At 34.9% G+C, this 23178-nt stretch overlaps 5 non-coding genes across 5 annotated transcripts; all 5 read right to left on the reverse strand.

Moving 5' to 3' along the window:
* Positions 1-1626: 1626 nt before the first annotated feature.
* On the reverse strand, positions 1627-1700 carry TRNAN-AUU (transfer RNA asparagine (anticodon AUU)). The gene has a single exon. It is a non-coding gene; the product is annotated as a tRNA-Asn (tRNA).
* Positions 1701-7476: 5776 nt separating this feature from the next.
* On the reverse strand, positions 7477-7550 carry TRNAN-AUU (transfer RNA asparagine (anticodon AUU)). Its single transcript has one exon. It is a non-coding gene; the product is annotated as a tRNA-Asn (tRNA).
* Positions 7551-8641: 1091 nt separating this feature from the next.
* Positions 8642-8715, reverse strand: TRNAN-AUU (transfer RNA asparagine (anticodon AUU)). Its single transcript has one exon. It is a non-coding gene; the product is annotated as a tRNA-Asn (tRNA).
* Positions 8716-13326: 4611 nt separating this feature from the next.
* Positions 13327-13400, reverse strand: TRNAN-AUU (transfer RNA asparagine (anticodon AUU)). Its single transcript has one exon. It is a non-coding gene; the product is annotated as a tRNA-Asn (tRNA).
* A 2259-nt stretch (positions 13401-15659) lies between these two features.
* On the reverse strand, positions 15660-15733 carry TRNAN-AUU (transfer RNA asparagine (anticodon AUU)). Its single transcript has one exon. It is a non-coding gene; the product is annotated as a tRNA-Asn (tRNA).
* Between the last annotated feature and the right edge of the window lie 7445 nt (positions 15734-23178).

Here is a 23178-nt window from a genome sequence, read left to right on the forward strand (position 1 = left end):
CTTCCACATGAGAGAGCAGCACTGATGCAGTGGCGTTAATGTTTCCTGGTGTCACCCTGTATTATTTCAGTAGATATTGAAATTAGGATGCATCTTGCTGCCTTTCCAATGAAGCACGTTTAATTTAGTAATAGGTGAAAAACCATCCCTACAAAGGTGTTAATCAGAGACTTGGCTTTGTGGACACTTTTCAGAGAACAAATTTGTTAGCATAAAAATAAAGTCAGATAATGAAGAGCTGTTTAATCACTCAATTGGATATTTTTGCCAGCATATTTCTTTTTCTCGGCAACCCACTGCTAAATTGTGCTTCCTAGCTGTTTTTATAAAATCACTGAATCAAATCTAACTCTGATTACATCAGAGAAGGCCAGGTACCCTACACCATAAGAGGGGGTTTGAAATTTTGACTTGTCTACTTAAAGATCACCAAAATCTGATAACAAGTTCAATTACGTCCCTGGGTGGGATTGAACCACCAACCTTTTGGTTAATAGCCGTACAACACTAACTGATTGCGCCACAGCGACACTTTGCAAAAGTACATACTGACAAAGGCTAATAAGCATTCATCTAGAACGTTTCCTAGAAAAACTTTAAATAGTCAATACTCTGGAGAGTTTTTGTAAGATGTTTCTTCCATCAACCAATGAAGAAACACATTGGTACATTCCCATGATGAGTGAGTGCTTCAGGATCTCTTGCACTTACATGTGCAGCAGAGTACTGCAATGGAAGCATGCTGGGCCATTAACCCAGAGGTAGGCAGATTGAAACTATCCTCTGCTATATGCATTTTTTTTTTGTTAATTAAAGTAATCCAAAACTGGGATTGATATTTTTGCTCTTTTATTTTTACTTAAAGTACAATAACTTTTACCATTTTAATTTGTTTTAATAGTATATTGACAGTATTGTTTTCTTTCAAAAATCCACTTAATTTTCTTTACCCGATTATTCAAATGGTAATTGACAAAAACAAACTACATTGTCACCAGAAGAGCAATACAAAATGTACAAGTGATATATTAAAATCATCTTTCCAGCTTGAATTTCAATGATGCATTGGGGCAACGATTTTGTGAGAAACATCTTCACCCTTAAATAAAGATGTTCTTAATTCCTTACCTGTGTGCTAATTAGATATCACCTTGTTTTCACATTAAACAGACTTCCACATGAGAAAGCAGCAAGGATGCAGTGGCGTTAATGTTTCCTGGTGTCAACCTGTATTATTTCAGTAGACATTGAAATGAGGATGCATCTTGCTGCCTTTCCAATGAAGCAAGTTTAATTTAGTAATAGGTGAAAAACCATCCCCACAAAGGTGTTAATCAGAGACTTGGCTTTGTGGACACTTTTCATAGAACAAATTTGTTAGCATAAAAATAAAGCCAGATAATGAAGAGCTGTTTAATCACTCAATTGGATATTTTTGCCAGCATATTTCTTTTTCTCGGCAACCCACTGCTAAATTGTGCTTCCTAGCTGTTTTTATAAAATCACTGAATCAAATCTAACTCTGATTACATCAGAGAAGGCCAGGTACCCTACACCATAACAGGAGGTTTGAAATTTTGACTTGTCTACTTAAAGATCACCAAAATCTGATAACAAGGTCAATTACGTCCCTGGGTGGGATTGAACCACCAACCCTTTGGTTAATAACCAAACACGCTAACCAATTGCGCCACAGAGACACTTTGCAAAAGTGCCTACTGACAAAGGCTAATAAGCATTCATCTAGAACGTTTCCTAGAAAAACTTTAAAAAGTCAATAATCTGGAGAGTTTTTGTAAGATGTTTCTTCCATCAACCAATGAAGAAACACATTGGTACTTTCCCATGATGAGTGAGTGAGTGCTTCAGGATCTCTTGCACTTACATGTGCAGCAGAGTACTGCAATGGAAGCATGCTGGGCCATTAACCCAGAGGTAGGCAGATTGAAACTATCCTCTGCTATATGCATTTTTTTTTTTTGTTAATTAAAGTAATCCAAAACTGGGATTGATATTTTTGCTCTTTTATTTTTACTTAAAGTACAATAACTTTTACCATTTTAATTTGTTTTAATAGTATATTGACAGTATTGTTTTCTTTCAAAAATCCACTTAATTTTCTTTACCCGATTATTAAAATGGTAATTGACAAAAACAAACTACATTGTCACCGGAAGAGCAATACAAAATGTACAAGTGATATATTAAAATCATCTTTCCAGCTTGAATTTCAATGATGCATTGGGGCAACGATTTTGTGAGAAACATCTTCACCTTTAAATAAAGATTTTCTTAATTCCTTACCTGTGTGCTAATTAGATATCACTTTGTTTTCACATTAAACAGACTTCCACATTAGAAAGCAGCAAGGATGCAGTGGCGTTAATGTTTCCTGGTGTCAACCTGTATTAATTCAGTAGACATTGAAATGAGGATGCATCTTGCTGCCTTTCCAATGAAGCAAGTTTAATTTAGTAATAGGTGAAAAACCATCCCTACAAAGGTGTTAATCAGAGACTTGGCTTTGTGGACACTTTTCAGAGAACAAATTTGTTAGCATAAAAATAAAGCCAGATAATGTAGAGCTGTTTAATCACTCAATTGGATATTTTTGCCAGCATATTTCTTTTTCTCGGCAACCCACTGCTAAATTGTGCTTCCTAGCTGTTTTTATAAAATCACTTAATCAAATCTAACTCTGATTACATCAGAGAAGGCCAGGTACCCTACACCATAACAGGGGGTTTGAAATTTTGACTTGTCTACTTAAAGATCACCAAAATCTGATAACAAGGTCAATTACGTCCCTGGGTGGGATTGAACCACCAACCTTTTGGTTAACAGCCGTACACACTAACTGATTGCGCCACAGCGACACTTTGCAAAAGTACTTACTGACAAAGGCTAATAAGCATTCATCTAGAATGTTTCCTAGAAAAACTTTAAAAAGTCAATAATCTGGAGAGTTTTTGTAAGATGTTTCTTCCATCAACCAATGAAGAAACACATTGGTACTTTCCCATGATGAGTGAGTGCTTCAGGATCTTTTGCACTTACATGTGCAGCAGAGTACTGCAATGGAAGCATGCTGGGCCATTAACCCAGAGGTAGGCAGATTGAAACTATCCTCTGCTATATGCATTTTTTTTTGTTAATTTAAGTAATCCAAAACTGGGATTGATATTTTTGCTCTTTTATTTTTACTTAAAGTACAATAACTTTTACCATTTTAATTTGTTTTAATAGTATATTGACAGTATTGTTTTCTTTCAAAAATCCACTTAATTTTATTTACCCTATTATTCAAATGGTAATTGACAAAAACAAACTACATTGTCACCAGAAGAGCAATACAAAATGTACAAGTGATATATTAAAATCATCTTTCCAGCTTGAATTTCAATGATGCATTGGGGCAACGATTTTGTGAGAAACATCTTCACCCTTAAATAAAGATTTTCTTAATTCCTTACCTGTGTGCTAATTAGATATCACCTTGTTTTCACATTAAACAGACTTCCACATGAGAGAGCAGCACTGATGCAGTGGCGTTAATGTTTCCTGGTGTCACCCTGTATTATTTCAGTAGATATTGAAATTAGGATGCATCTTGCTGCCTTTCCAATGAAGCACGTTTAATTTAGTAATAGGTGAAAAACCATCCCTACAAAGGTGTTAATCAGAGACTTGGCTTTGTGGACACTTTTCAGAGAACAAATTTGTTAGCATAAAAATAAAGTCAGATAATGAAGAGCTGTTTAATCACTCAATTGGATATTTTTGCCAGCATATTTCTTTTTCTCGGCAACCCACTGCTAAATTGTGCTTCCTAGCTGTTTTTATAAAATCACTGAATCAAATCTAACTCTGATTACATCAGAGAAGGCCAGGTACCCTACACCATAAGAGGGGGTTTGAAATTTTGACTTGTCTACTTAAAGATCACCAAAATCTGATAACAAGTTCAATTACGTCCCTGGGTGGGATTGAACCACCAACCTTTTAGTTAATAGCCGTACACACTAACTGATTGCGCCACAGCGACACTTTGCAAAAGTACTTACTGACAAAGGCTAATAAGCATTCATCTAGAACGTTTCCTAGAAAAACTTTAAATAGTCAATAATCTGGAGAGTTTTAGTAAGATGTTTCTTCCATCAACCAATGAAGAAACACATTGGTACATTCCCATGATGAGTGAGTGCTTCAGGATCTCTTGCACTTACATGTGCAGCAGAGTACTGCAATGGAAGCATGCTGGGCCATTAACCCAGAGGTAGGCAGATTGAAACTATCCTCTGCTATATGCATTTTTTTTTTGTTAATTAAAGTAATCCAAAACTGGGATTGATATTTTTGCTCTTTTATTTTTACTTAAAGTACAATAACTTTTACCATTTTAATTTGTTTTAATAGTATATTGACAGTATTGTTTTCTTTCAAAAATCCACTTAATTTTCTTTACCCGATTATTCAAATGGTAATTGACAAAAACAAACTACATTGTCACCAGAAGAGCAATACAAAATGTACAAGTGATATATTAAAATCATCTTTCCAGCTTGAATTTCAATGATGCATTGGGGCAACGATTTTGTAAGAAACATCTTCACCCTTAAATAAAGATTTTCTTAATTCCTTACCTGTGTGCTAATTAGATATCACCTTGTTTTCACATTAAACAGACTTCCACATGAGAGAGCAGCACGGATGCAGTGGCGTTAATGTTTCCTGGTGTCAACCTGTATTATTTCAGTAGATATTGAAATGAGGATGCATCTTGCTACCTTTCCAATGAAGCAAGTTTAATTTAGTAATAGGTGAAAAACCATCCCTACAAAGGTGTTAATCAGATACTTGGCTTTGTGGACACTTTTCAGAGAACAAATTTGTTAGCATAAAAATAAAGCCAGAAAATGAAGAGCTGTTTAATCACTCAATTTGATTTTTCTGCCAGCATATTTCTTTTTCTCTGCAACCCACTGCTAAATTGTGCTTCCTAGCTGTTTTTTTATAAAATCACTTAATCAAATCTAACTACATCAGAGAAGGCCAGGTACCCTACACCATAAGAGGGGGTTTGAAATTTTGACTTGTCTACTGAAAGATCACCAAAATCTGATAACAAGGTCAATTACATCCCTGGGTGTGATTGAACCACCAACCCTTTGGTTAATAACCAAACACGCTAACCAATTGCGCCACAGAGACACTTTGCAAAAGTGCCTACTGACAAAGGCTAATAAGCATTCATCTAGAACGTTTCCTAGAAAAACTTTAAATACTCAATAATCTGGAGAGTTTTTGTAAGATGTTTCTGCCATCAACCAATGAAGAAACACATTGGTACATTCCCATGATGAGTGAGTGCTTCAGGATCTCTTGCACTTACATGTGCAGCAGAGTACTGCAATGGAAGCATGCTGCGCCATTAACCCAGAGGTAGGCAGATTGAAACTATCCTCTGCTATATGCATTTTTTTTTGTTAATTAAAGTAATCCAAAACTGGGATTGATATTTTTGCTCTTTTATTTTTACTTAAAGTACAATAACTTTTACCATTTTAATTTGTTTTAATAGTATATTGACAGTATTGTTTTCTTTCAAAAATCCACTTAATTTTCTTTACCCTATTATTCAAATGGTAATTGACAAAAACAAACTACATTGTCACCGGAAGAGCAATACAAAATGTACAAGTGATATATTAAAATCATCTTTCCAGCTTGAATTTCAATGATGCATTGGGGCAACGATTTTGTGAGAAACATCTTCACCCTTAAATAAAGATTTTCTTAATTCCTTACCTGTGTGCTAATTAGATATCACCTTGTTTTCACATTAAACAGACTTCAACATTAGAAAGCAGCAAGGATGCAGTGGCGTTAATGTTTCCTGGTGTCAACCTGTATTAATTCAGTAGACATTGAAATGAGGATGCATCTTGCTGCCTTTCCAATGAAGCAAGTTTAATTTAGTAATAGGTGAAAAACCATCCCTACAAAGGTGTTAATCAGAGACTTGGCTTTGTGGACACTTTTCAAAGAACAAATTTGTTAGCATAAAAATAAAGCCAGATAATGAAGAGCTGTTTAATCACTCAATTGGATATTTTTGCCAGCATATTTCTTTTTCTCGGCAACCCACTGCTAAATTGTGCTTCCTAGCTGTTTTTATAAAATCACTGAATCAAATCTAACTCTGATTACATCAGAGAAGGCCAGGTACCCTACACGATAACAGGGGGTTTGAAATTTTGACTTGTCTACTTAAAGATCACCAAAATCTGATAACAAGGTCAATTACGTCCCTGTGTGGGATTGAACCACCAACCTTTTGGTTAACAGCCGTACACACTAACTGATTGCGCCACAGCGACACTTTGCAAAAGTACTTACTGACAAAGGCTAATAAGCATTCATCTAGAACGTTTCCTAGAAAAACTTTAAAAAGTCAATAATCTGGAGAGTTTTTGTAAGATGTTTCTTCCATCAACCAATGAAGAAACACATTGGTACTTTCCCATGATGAGTGAGTGCTTCAGGATCTCTTGCACTTACATGTGCAGCAGAGTACTGCAATGGAAGCATGCTGGGCCATTAACCCAGAGGTAGGCAGATTGAAACTATCCTCTGCTATATGCATTTTTTTTTTGTTAATTTAAGTAATCCAAAACTGGGATTGATATTTTTGCTCTTTTATTTTTACTTAAAGTACAATAACTTTTACCATTTTAATTTGTTTTAATAGTATATTGACAGTATTGTTTTCTTTAAAAAATCCACTTAATTTTCTTTACCCGATTATTAAAATGGTAATTGACAAAAACAAACTACATTGTCACCAGAAGAGCAATACAAAATGTACAAGTGATATATTAAAATCATCTTTCCAGCTTGAATTTCAATGATGCATTGGGGCAACGATTTTGTGAGAAACATCTTCACCCTTAAATAAAGATTTTCTTAATTCCTTACCTGTGTGCTAATTAGATATCACCTTGTTTTCACATTAAACAGACTTCCACATGAGAGAGCAGCACAGATGCAGTGGCGTTAATGTTTCCTGGTGTCAACCTGTATTATTTCAGTAGATATTGAAATTAGGATGCATCTTGCTGCCTTTCCAATGAAGCACGTTTAATTTAGTAATAGGTGAAAAACCATCCCTACAAAGGTGTTAATCAGAGACTTGGCTTTGTGGACACTTTTCAGAGAACAAATTTGTTAGCATAAAAATAAAGTCAGATAATGAAGAGCTGTTTAATCACTCAATTGGATATTTTTGCCAGCATATTTCTTTTTCTCTGCAACCCACTGCTAAATTGTGCTTCCTAGCTGTTTTTATAAAATCACTGAATCAAATCTAACTCTGATTACATCAGAGAAGGCCAGGTACCCTACACCATAACAGGGGGTTTGAAATTTTGACTTGTCTACTTAAAGATCACCAAAATCTGATAACAAGGTCAATTACGTCCCTGGGTGGGATTGAACCACCAACCCTTTGGTTAATAACCAAACACGCTAACCAATTGCGCCACAGAGACACTTTGCAAAAGTGCCTACTGACAAAGGCTAATAAGCATTCATCTAGAACGTTTCCTAGAAAAACTTAAAAAAGTCAATGATCTGGAGAGTTTTTGTAAGATGTTTCTTCCATCAACCAATGAAGAAACACATTGGTACTTTCCCATGATGAGTGAGTGCTTCAGGATCTTTTGCACTTACATGTGCAGCAGAGTACTTTAATGGAAGCATGCTGGGTCCATAACCCAGAGGTAGGCAGATTGAAACTATCCTCTGCTATATGCATTTTTTTTTGTTAATTAAAGTAATCCAAAACTGGGATTGATATTTTTGCTCTTTTATTTTTACTTAAAGTACAATAACTTTTACCATTTTAATTTGTTTTAATAGTATATTGACAGTATTGTTTTCTTTCAAAAATCCACTTAATTTTCTTTACCCGATTATTCAAATGGTAATTGACAAAAACAAACTACATTGTCACCAGAAGAGCAATACAAAATGTACAAGTGATATATTAAAATCATCTTTCCAGCTTGAATTTCAATGATGCATTGGGGCAACGATTTTGTAAGAAACATCTTCACCCTTAAATAAAGATTTTCTTAATTCCTTACCTGTGTGCTAATTAGATATCACCTTGTTTTCACATTAAACAGACTTCCACATGAGAGAGCAGCACGGATGCAGTGGCGTTAATGTTTCCTGGTGTCAACCTGTATTATTTCAGTAGATATTGAAATGAGGATGCATCTTGCTGCCTTTCCAATGAAGCATGTTTAATTTAGTAATAGGTGAAAAACCATCCCTACAAAGGTGTTAATCAGATACTTGGCTTTGTGGACACTTTTCAGAGAACAAATTTGTTAGCATAAAAATAAAGCCAGAAAATGAAGAGCTTTTTAATCACTCAATTTGATTTTTCTGCCAGCATATTTCTTTTTCTCTGCAACCCACTGCTAAATTGTGCTTCCTAGCTGTTTTTTTATAAAATCACTTAATCAAATCTAACTACATCAGAGAAGGCCAGGTACCCTACACCATAAGAGGGGGTTTGAAATTTTGACTTGTCTACTTAAAGATCACCAAAATCTGATAACAAGGTCAATTACATCCCTGGGTGGGATTGAACCACCAACCCTTTGGTTAATAACCAAACACGCTAACCAATTGCGCCACAGAGACACTTTGCAAAAGTGCTTACTGACAAAGGCTAATAAGCATTCATCTAGAACGTTTCCTAGAAAAACTTTAAATACTCAATAATCTGGAGAGTTTTTGTAAGATGTTTCTGCCATCAACCAATGAAGAAACACATTGGTACATTCCCATGATGAGTGAGTGCTTCAGGATCTCTTGCACTTACATGTGCAGCAGAGTACTGCAATGGAAGCATGCTGCGCCATTAACCCAGAGGTAGGCAGATTGAAACTATCCTCTGCTATATGCATTTTTTTTTTGTTAATTAAAGTAATCCAAAACTGGGATTGATATTTTTGCTCTTTTATTTTTACTTAAAGTACAATAACTTTTACCATTTTAATTTGTTTTAATAGTATATTGACAGTATTGTTTTCTTTCAAAAATCCACTTAATTTTCTTTACCCTATTATTCAAATGGTAATTGACAAAAACAAACTACATTGTCACCGGAAGAGCAATACAAAATGTACAAGTGATATATTAAAATCATCTTTCCAGCTTGAATTTCAATGATGCATTGGGGCAACGATTTTGTGAGAAACATCTTCACCCTTAAATAAAGATTTTCTTAATTCTTTACCTGTGTGCTAATTAGATATCACCTTGTTTTCACATTAAACAGACTTCCACATGAGAGAGCAGCACGGATGCAGTGGCGTTAATGTTTCCTGGTGTCAACCTGTATTATTTCAGTAGATATTGAAATGAGGATGCATCTTGCTGCCTTTCCAATGAAGCACGTTTAATTTAGTAATAGGTGAAAATCCATCCCTACAAAGGTGTTAATCAGATACTTGGCTTTGTGGACACTTTACAGAGAACAAATTTGTTAGCATAAAAATAAAGCCAGAAAATGAAGAGCTGTTTAATCACTCAATTGGATTTTTCTGCCAGCATATTTCTTTTTCTCTGCAACCCACTGCTAAATTGTGCTTCCTATCTGTTTTTTTATAAAATCACTTAATCAAATCTAACTCTGATTACATCAGAGAAGGCCAGGTACCCTACACCATAAGAGGGGGTTTGAAATTTTGACTTGTCTACTTAAAGATCACCAAAATCTGATAACAAGGTCAATTACTTCCCTGGGTGGGATTGAACCACCAACCCTTTGGTTAATAACCAAACACGCTAACCAATTGCACCACAGAGACACTTTGCAAAAGTGCCTACTGACAAAGGCTAATAAGCATTCATCTAGAACGTTTCCTAGAAAAACTTTAAAAAGTCAATAATCTGGAGAGTTTTTGTAAGATGTTTCTTCCATCAACCAATGAAGAAACACATTGGTACTTTCCCATGATGAGTGAGTGAGTGCTTCAGGATCTCTTGCACTTACATGTGCAGCAGAGTACTGCAATGGAAGCATGCTGGGCCATTAACCCAGAGGTAGGCAGATTGAAACTATCCTCTGCTATATGCATTTTTTTTTTTTTGTTAATTAAAGTAATCCAAAACTGGGATTGATATTTTTGCTCTTTTATTTTTACTTAAAGTACAATAACTTTTACCATTTTAATTTGTTTTAATAGTATATTGACAGTATTGTTTTCTTTCAAAAATCCACTTAATTTTCTTTACCCGATTATTAAAATGGTAATTGACAAAAACAAACTACATTGTCACCGGAAGAGCAATACAAAATGTACAAGTGATATATTAAAATCATCTTTCCAGCTTGAATTTCAATGATACATTGGGGCAACGATTTTGTGAGAAACATCTTCACCTTTAAATAAAGATTTTCTTAATTCCTTACCTGTGTGCTAATTAGATATCACTTTGTTTTCACATTAAACAGACTTCCACATTAGAAATCAGCAAGGATGCAGTGGCGTTAATGTTTCCTGGTGTCAACCTGTATTAATTCAGTAGACATTGAAATGAGGATGCATCTTGCTGCCTTTCCAATGAAGCAAGTTTAATTTAGTAATAGGTGAAAAACCATCCCTACAAAGGTGTTAATCAGAGACTTGGCTTTGTGGACACTTTTCAGAGAACAAATTTGTTAGCATAAAAATAAAGCCAGATAATGAAGAGCTGTTTAATCACTCAATTGGATATTTTTGCCAGCATATTTCTTTTTCTCGGCAACCCACTGCTAAATTGTGCTTCCTAGCTGTTTTTATAAAATCACTGAATCAAATCTAACTCTGATTACATCAGAGAAGGCCAGGTACCCTACACGATAACAGGGGGTTTGAAATTTTGACTTGTCTACTTAAAGATCACCAAAATCTGATAACAAGGTCAATTACGTCCCTGGGTGAGATTGAACCACCAACCTTTTGGTTAACAGCCGTACACACTAACTGATTGCGCCACAGCGACACTTTGCAAAAGTACTTACTGACAAAGGCTAATAAGCATTCATCTAGAACGTTTCCTAGAAAAACTTTAAAAAGTCAATAATCTGGAGAGTTTTTGTAAGATGTTTCTTCCATCAACCAATGAAGAAACACATTGGTACTTTCCCATGATGAGTGAGTGCTTCAGGATCTCTTGCACTTACATGTGCAGCAGAGTACTGCAATGGAAGCATGCTGGGCCATTAACCCAGAGGTAGGCAGATTGAAACTATCCTCTGCTATATGCATTTTTTTTTGTTAATTTAAGTAATCCAAAACTGGGATTGATATTTTTGCTCTTTTATTTTTACTTAAAGTACAATAACTTTTACCATTTTAATTTGTTTTAATAGTATATTGACAGTATTGTTTTCTTTAAAAAATCCACTTAATTTTCTTTACCCGATTATTAAAATGGTAATTGACAAAAACAAACTACATTGTCACCAGAAGAGCAATACAAAATGTACAAGTGATATATTAAAATCATCTTTCCAGCTTGAATTTCAATGATGCATTGGGGCAACGATTTTGTGAGAAACATATTCACCCTTAAATAAAGATTTTCTTAATTCCTTACCTGTGTGCTAATTAGATATCACCTTGTTTTCACATTAAACAGACTTCCACATGAGAGAGCAGCACAGATGCAGTGGCGTTAATGTTTCCTGGTGTCAACCTGTATTATTTCAGTAGATATTGAAATTAGGATGCATCTTGCTGCCTTTCCAATGAAGCACGTTTAATTTAGTAATAGGTGAAAAACCATCCCTACAAAGGTGTTAATCAGAGACTTGGCTTTGTGGACACTTTTCAGAGAACAAATTTGTTAGCATAAAAATAAAGTCAGATAATGAAGAGCTGTTTAATCACTCAATTGGATATTTTTGCCAGCATATTTCTTTTTCTCTGCAACCCACTGCTAAATTGTGCTTCCTAGCTGTTTTTATAAAATCACTGAATCAAATCTAACTCTGATTACATCAGAGAAGGCCAGGTACCCTACACCATAACAGGGGGTTTGAAATTTTGACTTGTCTACTTAAAGATCACCAAAATCTGATAACAAGTTCAATTACGTCCCTGGGTGGGATTGAACCACCAACCTTTTGGTTAATAGCCATACACACTAACTGATTGCGCCACAGCGACACTTTGCAAAAGTACATACTGACAAAGGCTAATAAGCATTCATCTAGAACGTTTCCTAGAAAAACTTAAAAAAGTCAATGATCTGGAGAGTTTTTGTAAGATGTTTCTTCCATCAACCAATGAAGAAACACATTGGTACTTTCCCATGATGAGTGAGTGCTTCAGGATCTTTTGCACTTACATGTGCAGCAGAGTACTTTAATGGAAGCATGCTGGGTCCATAACCCAGAGGTAGGCAGATTGAAACTATCCTCTGCTATATGCATTTTTTTTTTGTTAATTAAAGTAATCCAAAACTGGGATTGATATTTTTGCTCTTTTATTTTTACTTAAAGTACAATAACTTTTACCATTTTAATTTGTTTTAATAGTATATTGACAGTATTGTTTTCTTTCAAAAATCCACTTAATTTTCTTTACCCGATTATTCAAATGGTAATTGACAAAAACAAGCTACATTGTCACCAGAAGAGCAATACAAAATGTACAAGTGATATATTAAAATCATCTTTCCAGCTTGAATTTCAATGATGCATTGGGGCAACGATTTTGTAAGAAACATCTTCACCCTTAAATAAAGATTTTCTTAATTCCTTACCTGTGTGCTAATTAGATATCACCTTGTTTTCACATTAAACAGACTTCCACATGAGAGAGCAGCACGGATGCAGTGGCGTTAATGTTTCCTGGTGTCAACCTGTATTATTTCAGTAGATATTGAAATGAGGATGCATCTTGCTGCCTTTCCAATGAAGCATGTTTAATTTAGTAATAGGTGAAAAACCATCCCTACAAAGGTGTTAATCAGATACTTGGCTTTGTGGACACTTTTCAGAGAACAAATTTGTTAGCATAAAAATAAAGCCAGAAAATGAAGAGCTTTTTAATCACTCAATTTGATTTTTCTGCCAGCATATTTCTTTTTCTCTGCAACCCACTGCTAAATTGTGCTTCCTAGCTGTTTTTTTTATAAAATCACTTAATCAAATCTAACTACATCAGAGAAGGCCAGGTACCCTACACCATAAGAGGGGGTTTGAAAATTTGACTTGTCTACTTAAAGATCACCAAAATCTGATAACAAGGTCAATTACATCCCTGGGTGGGATTGAACCACCAACCCTTTGGTTAATAACCAAACACGCTAACCAATTGCGCCACAGAGACACTTTGCGAAAGTGCATACTGACAAAGGCTAATAAGCATTCATCTAGAACGTTTCCTAGAAAAACTTTAAAAAGTCAATAATCTGGAGAGTTTTTGTAAGATGTTTCTTCCATCAACCAATGAAGAAACACATTGGTACTTTCCCATGATGAGTGAGTGCTTCAGGATCTCTTGCACTTACATGTTCAGCAGAGTACTGCAATGGAAGCATGCTGGGTCCATAACTCAGAGGTAGGCAGATTGAAACTATCCTCTGCTATATGCATTTTTTTTTTTAATTTAAGTAATCCAAAACTGGGATTGATATTTTTGCTCTTTTATTTTTACTTAAAGTACAATAACTTTTACCATTTTAATTTGTTTTAATAGTATATTGACAGTATTGTTTTCTTTCAAAAATCCACTTAATTTTCTTTACCCTATTATTCAAATGGTAATTGACAAAAACAAACTACATTGTCACCAGAAGAGCAATACAAAATGTACAAGTGATATATTAAAATCATCTTTCCAGCTTGAATTTCAATGATGCATTGGGGCAACGATTTTGTGAGAAACATCTTCACCCTTAAATAAAGATTTTCTTAATTCCTTACCTGTGTGCTAATTAGATATCACCTTGTTTGCACATTAAACAGACTTCCACATGAGAGAGCAGCACAGATGCAGTGGCGTTAATGTTTCCTGGTGTCAACCTGTATTATTTCAGTAGATATTGAAATGAGGATGCATCTTGCTGCCTTTCCAATGAAGCACGTTTAATTTAGTAATAGGTGAAAAACCATCCCTACAAAGGTGTTAATCAGATACTTGGCTTTGTGGACACTTTTCAGAGAACAAATTTGTTAGCATAAAAATAAAGTCAGATAATGAAGAGCTGTTTAATCACTCAATTGGATATTTTTGCCAGCATATTTCTTTTTCTCTGCAACCCACTGCTAAATTGTGCTTCCTAGCTGTTTTTATAAAATCACTGAATCAAATCTAACTCTGATTACATCAGAGAAGGCCAGGTACCCTACACCATAACAGGGGGTTTGAAATTTTGACTTGTCTACTTAAAGATCACCAAAATCTGATAACAAGTTCAATTACGTCCCTGGGTGGGATTGAACCACCAACCTTTTGGTTAATAGCCATACACACTAACTGATTGCGCCACAGCGACACTTTGCAAAAGTACATACTGACAAAGGCTAATAAGCATTCATCTAGAACGTTTCCTAGAAAAACTTAAAAAAGTCAATGATCTGGAGAGTTTTTGTAAGATGTTTCTTCCATCAACCAATGAAGAAACACATTGGTACTTTCCCATGATGAGTGAGTGCTTCAGGATCTTTTGCACTTACATGTGCAGCAGAGTACTTTAATGGAAGCATGCTGGGTCCATAACCCAGAGGTAGGCAGATTGAAACTATGCTCTGCTATATGCATTTTTTTTTGTTAATTAAAGTAATCCAAAACTGGGATTGATATTTTTGCTCTTTTATTTTTACTTAAAGTACAATAACTTTTACCATTTTAATTTGTTTTAATAGTATATTGACAGTATTGTTTTCTTTCAAAAATCCACTCAATTTTCTTTACCCGATTATTCAAATGGTAATTGACAAAAACAAACTACATTGTCACCAGAAGAGCAATACAAAATGTACAAGTGATATATTAAAATCATCTTTCCAGCTTGAATTTCAATGATGCATTGGGGCAACGATTTTGTAAGAAACATCTTCACCCTTAAATAAAGATTTTCTTAATTCCTTACCTGTGTGCTAATTAGATATCACCTTGTTTTCACATTAAACAGACTTCCACATGAGAGAGCAGCACGGATGCAGTGGCGTTAATGTTTCCTGGTGTCAACCTGTATTATTTCAGTAGATATTGAAATGAGGATGCATCTTGCTGCCTTTCCAATGAAGCATGTTTAATTTAGTAATAGGTGAAAAACCATCCCTACAAAGGTGTTAATCAGATACTTGGCTTTGTGGACACTTTTCAGAGAACAAATTTGTTAGCATAAAAATAAAGCCAGAAAATGAAGAGCTTTTTAATCACTCAATTTGATTTTTCTGCCAGCATATTTCTTTTTCTCTGCAACCCACTGCTAAATTGTGCTTCCTAGCTGTTTTTTTATAAAATCACTTAATCAAATCTAACTACATCAGAGAAGGCCAGGTACCCTACACCATAAGAGGGGGTTTGAAATTTTGACTTGTCTACTTAAAGATCACCAAAATCTGATAACAAGGTCAATTACATCCCTGGGTGGGATTGAACCACCAACCCTTTGGTTAATAACCAAACACGCTAACCAACTGCGCCACAGAGACACTTTGCAAAAGTGCCTACTGACAAAGGCTAATAAGCATTCATCTAGAACGTTTCCTAGAAAAACTTTAAACACTCAATAATCTGGAGAGTTTTTGTAAGATGTTTCTGCCATCGACCAATGAAGAAACACATTGGTACATTCCCATGATGAGTGAGTGCTTCAGGATCTCTTGCACTTACATGTGCAGCAGAGTACTGCAATGGAAGCATGCTGCGCCATTAACCCAGAGGTAGGCAGATTGAAACTATCCTCTGCTATATGCATTTTTTTTTGTTAATTAAAGTAATCCAAAACTGGGATTGATATTTTTGCTCTTTTATTTTTACTTAAAGTACAATAACTTTTACCATTTTAATTTGTTTTAATAGTATATTGACAGTATTGTTTTCTTTCAAAAATCCACTTAATTTTCTTTACCCTATTATTCAAATGGTAATTGACAAAAACAAACTACATTGTCACCGGAAGAGCAATACAAAATGTACAAGTGATATATTAAAATCATCTTTCCAGCTTGAATTTCAATGATGCATTGGGGCAACGATTTTGTGAGAAACATCTTCACCCTTAAATAAAGATTTTCTTAATTCCTTACCTGTGTGCTAATTAGATATCACCTTGTTTTCACATTAAACAGACTTCCACATGAGAGAGCAGCACGGATGCAGTGGCGTTAATGTTTCCTGGTGTCAACCTGTATTAATTCAGTAGACATTGAAATGAGGATGCATCTTGCTGCCTTTCCAATGAAGCAAGTTTAATTTAGTAATAGGTGAAAAACCATCCCTACAAAGGTGTTAATCAGAGACTTGGCTTTGTGGACACTTTTCAGAGAACAAATTTGTTAGCATAAAAATAAAGCCAGAAAATGAAGAGCTGTTTAATCACTCAATTGGATTTTTCTGCCAGCATATTTCTTTTTCTCAGCAACCCACTGCTAAATTGTGCTTCCTATCTGTTTTTTTATAAAATCACTTAATCAAATCTAACTCTGATTACATCAGAGAAGGCCAGGTACCCTACACCATAAGAGGGGGTTTGAAATTTTGACTTGTCTACTTAAAGATCACCAAAATCTGATAACAAGGTCAATTACTTCCCTGGGTGGGATTGAACCACCAACCCTTTGGTTAATAACCAAACACGCTAACCAATTGCGCCACAGAGACACTTTGCAAAAGTGCATACTGACACTGGCTAATAAGCATTCATCTAGAACGTTTCCTAGAAAAACTTTAAAAAGTCAATAATCTGGAGAGTTTTTGTAAGATGTTTCTTCCATCAACCAATGAAGAAACACATTGGAACTTTCCCATGATGAGTGAGTGAGTGCTTCAGGATCTCTTGCACTTACATGTGCAGCAGAGTACTGCAATGGAAGCATGCTGGGCCATTTACCCAGAGGTAGGCAGATTGAAACTATCCTCTGCTATATGCATTTTTTTTTTTGTTAATTAAAGTAATCCAAAACTGGGATTGATATTTTTGCTCTTTTATTTTTACTTAAAGTACAATAACTTTTACCATTTTAATTTGTTTTAATAGTATATTGACAGTATTGTTTTCTTTCAAAAATCCACTTAATTTTCTTTACCCGATTATTAAAATGGTAATTGACAAAAACAAACTACATTGTCACCAGAAGAGCAATACAAAATGTACAAGTGATATATTAAAATCATCTTTCCAGCTTGAATTTCAATGATGCATTGGGGCAACGATTTTGTGAGAAACATCTTCACCTTTAAATAAAGATTTTCTTAATTCCTTACCTGTGTGCTAATTAGATATCACTTTGTTTTCACATTAAACAGACTTCCACATTAGAAAGCAGCAAGGATGCAGTGGCGTTAATGTTTCCTGGTGTCAACCTGTATTAATTCAGTAGACATTGAAATGAGGATGCATCTTGCTGCCTTTCCAATGAAGCAAGTTTAATTTAGTAATAGGTGAAAAACCATCCCTACAAAGGTGTTAATCAGAGACTTGGCTTTGTGGACACTTTTCAGAGAACAAATTTGTTAGCATAAAAATAAAGCCAGATAATGAAGAGCTGTTTAATCACTCAATTGGATATTTTTGCCAGCATATTTCTTTTTCTCTGCAACCCACTGCTAAATTGTGCTTCCTAGCTGTTTTTATAAAATCACTGAATCAAATCTAACTCTGATTACATCAGAGAAGGCCAGGTACCCTACACCATAACAGGGGGTTTGAAATTTTGACTTGTCTACTTAAAGATCACCAAAATCTGATAACAAGGTCAATTACGTCCCTGGGTGGGATTGAACCACCAACCTTTTGGTTAATAGCCGTACACACTAACTGATTGCGCCACAGCGACATTTTGCAAAAGTACATACTGTCAAAGGCTAATAAGCATTCATCTAGAACGTTTCCTAGAAAAACTTTAAAAAGTCAATAATCTGGAGAGTTTTTGTAAGATGTTTCTTCCATCAACCAATGAAGAAACACATTGGTACTTTCCCATGATGAGTGAGTGCTTCAGGATCTCTTGCACTTACATGTTCAGCAGAGTACTGCAATGGAAGCATGCTGGGTCCATAACTCAGAGGTAGGCAGATTGAAACTATCCTCTGCTATATGCATTTTTTTTTTTAATTTAAGTAATCCAAAACTGGGATTGATATTTTTGCTCTTTTATTTTTACTTAAAGTACAATAACTTTTACCATTTTAATTTGTTTTAATAGTATATTGACAGTATTGTTTTCTTTCAAAAATCCACTTAATTTTCTTTACCCTATTATTCAAATGGTAATTGACAAAAACAAACTACATTGTCACCAGAAGAGCAATACAAAATGTACAAGTGATATATTAAAATCATCTTTCCAGCTTGAATTTCAATGATGCATTGGGGCAACGATTTTGTGAGAAACATCTTCACCCTTAAATAAAGATTTTCTTAATTCCTTACCTGTGTGCTAATTAGATATCACCTTGTTTGCACATTAAACAGACTTCTACATGAGAGAGCAGCACAGATGCAGTGGCGTTAATGTTTCCTGGTGTCAACCTGTATTATTTCAGTAGATATTGAAATGAGGATGCATCTTGCTGCCTTTCCAATGAAGCACGTTTAATTTAGTAATAGGTGAAAAACCATCCCTACAAAGGTGTTAATCAGATACTTGGCTTTGTGGACACTTTTCAGAGAACAAATTTGTTAGCATAAAAATAAAGCCAGAAAATGAAGAGCTGTTTAATCACTCAATTGGATTTTTCTGCCAGCATATTTCTTTTTCTCTGCAACCCACTGCTAAATTGTGCTTCCTAGCTGTTTTTTTTATAAAATCACTTAATCAAATCTAACTCTGATTACATCAGAGAAGGCCAGGTACCCTACACCATAAGAGGGGGTTTGAAATTTTGACTTGTCTACTTAAAGATCACCAAAATCTGATAACAAGGTCAATTACATCCCTGGGTGGGATTGAACCACCAACCCTTTGGTTAATAACCAAACATGCTAACCGATTGCGCCACAGAGACACTTTGCACAAGTGCATACTGACAAAGGCTAATAAGCATTCATCTAGAACGTTTCCTAGAAAAACTTTAAAAAGTCAATAATCTGGAGAGTTTTTGTAAGATGTTTCTTCCATCAACCAATGAAGAAACACATTGGTACTTTCCCATGATGAGTGAGTGCTTCAGGATCTCTTGCACTTACATGTGCAGCAGAGTACTGCAATGGAAGCATGCTGGGCCATTAACCCAGAGGTAGGCAGATTGAAACTATCCTCTGCTATATGCATTTTTTTTTGTTAATTAAAGTAATCCAAAACTGGGATTGATATTTTTGCTCTTTTATTTTTACTTAAAGTACAATAACTTTTACCATTTTAATTTGTTTTAATAGTATATTGACAGTATTGTTTTCTTTCAAAAATCCACTTAATTTTCTTTACCCGATTATTAAAATGGTAATTGACAAAAACAAACTACATTGTCACCAGAAGAGCAATACAAAATGTGCAAGTGATATATTAAAATCATCTTTCCAGCTTGAATTTCAATGATGCATTGGGGCAACGATTTTGTGAGAAACATCTTCACCCTTAAATAAAGATTTTCTTAATTCCTTACCTGTGTGCTAATTAGATATCACCTTGTTTTCACATTAAACAGATTTCCACATGAGAAAGCAGCAAGGATGCAGTGGCGTTAATGTTTCCTGGTGTCAACCTGTATTATTTCAGTAGACATTGAAATGAGGATGCATCTTGCTGCCTTTCCAATGAAGCAAGTTTAATTTAGTAATAGGTGAAAAACCATCCCTACAATGGTGTTAATCAGATACTTGGCTTTGTGGACACTTTTCAGAGAACAAATTTGTTAGCATAAAAATAAAGCCATAAAATGAAGAGCTGTTTAATCACTCAATTGGATTTTTCTGCCAGCATATTTTTTTTTTCTGCAACCCACTGCTAAATTGTGCTTCCTAGCTGTTTTTTATAAAATCACTGAATCAAATCTAACTCTGATTACATCAGAGAAGGCCAGGTACCCTACACGATAAGAGGGGGTTTGAAATTTTGACTTGTCTACTTAAATATCACCAAAATCTGATTACAAGGTTAATTACGTCCCTGGGTGGGATTGAACCACCAACCTTTTGGTTAATAGCTGAACACACTAACCAATTGCGCCACAGAGACACTTTGCAAAAAGTTCATACTGACAAAGATTAATAAGCATTCATCTAGAACGTTTCCTAGAAAAACTTTAAAAAGTCAATAATCTGGAGAGTTTTTGTAAGATGTTTCTTCCATCAACAAACGAAGAAACACATTGGTACTTTCCCATGATGAGTGAGTGCTTCAGGATCTCTTGCACTTACGTGTGCAGCAGAGTACTGCAATAGAATCATTCTGGGCCCATAACCCAGAGGTAGGCAGATTGAAACTATCCTTTGCTATATGCATTTTTTTTTGTTAATTAAAGTAATCCAAAACTGGGATTGATATTTTAGCTCTTTTATTTTTACTTAAAGTACAATAACTTTTACCATTGTAATTTGTTTTAATAGTATATTGACAGTATTGTTTACTTTCAAAAATCCACTTAATTTTCTTTACCCTATTATTAAAATGGTAATTGACAAAAACAAACTACATTGTCACCAGAAGAGCAATACAAAATGTACAAGTGATATATTAAAATCATCTTTCCAGCTTGAATTTCAATGATGCATTGGGGCAACGATTTTGTGAGAAACATCTTCACCCTTAAATAAAGATTTTCTTAATTCCTTACCTGTGTGCTAATTAGATATCACCTTGTTTTCACATTAAACAGACTTCCACATGAGAAAGCAGCAAGGATGCAGTGGCGTTAATGTTTCCTGGTGTCAACCTGTATTATTTCAGTAGACATTGAAATGAGGATGCATCTTGCTGCCTTTCCAATGAAGCAAGTTTAATTTAGTAATAGGTGAAAAACCATCCCTACAAAGGTGTTAATCAGAGACTTGGCTTTGTGGACACTTTTCAGAGAACAAATTTGTTAGCATAAAAATAAAGCCAGATAATGAAGAGCTGTTTAATCACTCAATTGGATATTTTTGCCAGCATATTTCTTTTTCTCTGCAACCCACAGCTAAATTGTGCTTCCTAGCTGTTTTTATAAAATCACTGAATCAAATCTAACTCTGATTACATCAGAGAAGGCCAGGTACCCTACACCATAACAGGGGGTTTGAAATTTTGACTTGTCTACTTAAAGATCACCAAAATCTGATAACAAGTTCAATTACGTCCCTGGGTGGGATTGAACCACCAACCTTTTGGTTAATAGCCATACACACTAACTGATTGCGCCACAGCGACACTTTGCAAAAGTACATACTGACAAAGGCTAATAAGCATTCATCTAGAACGTTTCCTAGAAAAACTTAAAAAAGTCAATGATCTGGAGAGTTTTTGTAAGATGTTTCTTCCATCAACCAATGAAGAAACACATTGGTACTTTCCCATGATGAGTGAGTGCTTCAGGATCTTTTGCACTTACATGTGCAGCAGAGTACTTTAATGGAAGCATGCTGGGTCCATAACCCAGAGGTAGGCAGATTGAAACTATCCTCTGCTATATGCATTTTTTTTTGTTAATTAAAGTAATCCAAAACTGGGATTGATATTTTTTTTTTTAAATAAAGTATTTTTAATTCGAAGGAGAGTAGTTTGCATACAGACATTGCATAACAGGAACACATTAAACACGTAATGACATGTCCTCATCGGGGAACAGCATTCACTTTCGACTTATTTTCAAACTATGTCATTTGCTCATAGGCGCATAGGAATGTACAGTTATATATACCATTATTTTGCATTATCCGTACACTCTAGTATTCATGAAATCACATTATACTTTGTTTTGTTTTTTTTCCCCACCTCAAATATAACTCTTACGGACAATCCGTCCGGGATTGATATTTTTGCTCTTTTATTTTTACTTAAAGTACAATAACTTTTACCATTTTAATTTGTTTTAATAGTATATTGACAGTATTGTTTTCTCTCAAAAATCCACTTAATTTTCTTTACCCGATTATTAAAATGGTAATTGACAAAAACAAACTACATTGTCACCAGAAGAGCAATACAAAATGTGCAAGTGATATATTAAAATCATCTTTCCAGCTTGAATTTCAATGATGCATTGGGGCAACGATTTTGTGAGAAACATCTTCACCCTTAAATAAAGATTTTCTTAATTCCTTACCTGTGTGCTAATTAGATATCACCTTGTTTTCACATTAAACAGACTTCCACATGAGAAAGCAGCAAGGATGCAGTGGCGTTAATGTTTCCTGGTGTCAACCTGTATTATTTCAGTAGACATTGAAATGAGGATGCATCTTGCTGCCTTTCTAATGAAGCAAGTTTAATTTAGTAATAGGTGAAAAACCATCCCTACAATGGTGTTAATCAGAGACTTGGCTTTGTGGACACTTTTCAGAGAACAAATTTGTTAGCATAAAAATAAAGACAGATAATGAAGAGCTGTTTAATCACTCAATTGGATATTTTTGCCAGCATATTTCTTTTTCTCTGCAACCCACTGCTAAATTGTGCTTCCTATTTGTTTTTATAAAATCACTGAATCAAATCTAACTACATCAGAGAATGCCAGGTACCCTACACCATAACAGGGGGTTTGAAATTTTGACTTGTCTACTTAAAGATCACCAAAATCTGATAACAAGGTCAATTACATCCCTGGGTGGGATTGAACCACCAACCTTTTGGTTAATAGCCATACACACTAACTGATTACGCCACAGCGACACTTTGCAAAAGTACATACTGACAAAGGCTAATAAGCATTCATCTAGAACGTTTCCTAGAAAAACTTTAAAAAGTCAATAATCTGGAGAGTTTTTGTAAGATGTTTCTTCCATCAACCAATGAAGAAA

This window comes from Pseudophryne corroboree, chromosome 10 (assembly GCF_028390025.1).
Source record: "Pseudophryne corroboree isolate aPseCor3 chromosome 10, aPseCor3.hap2, whole genome shotgun sequence".
NCBI lineage: Eukaryota > Metazoa > Chordata > Amphibia > Anura > Myobatrachidae > Pseudophryne > Pseudophryne corroboree.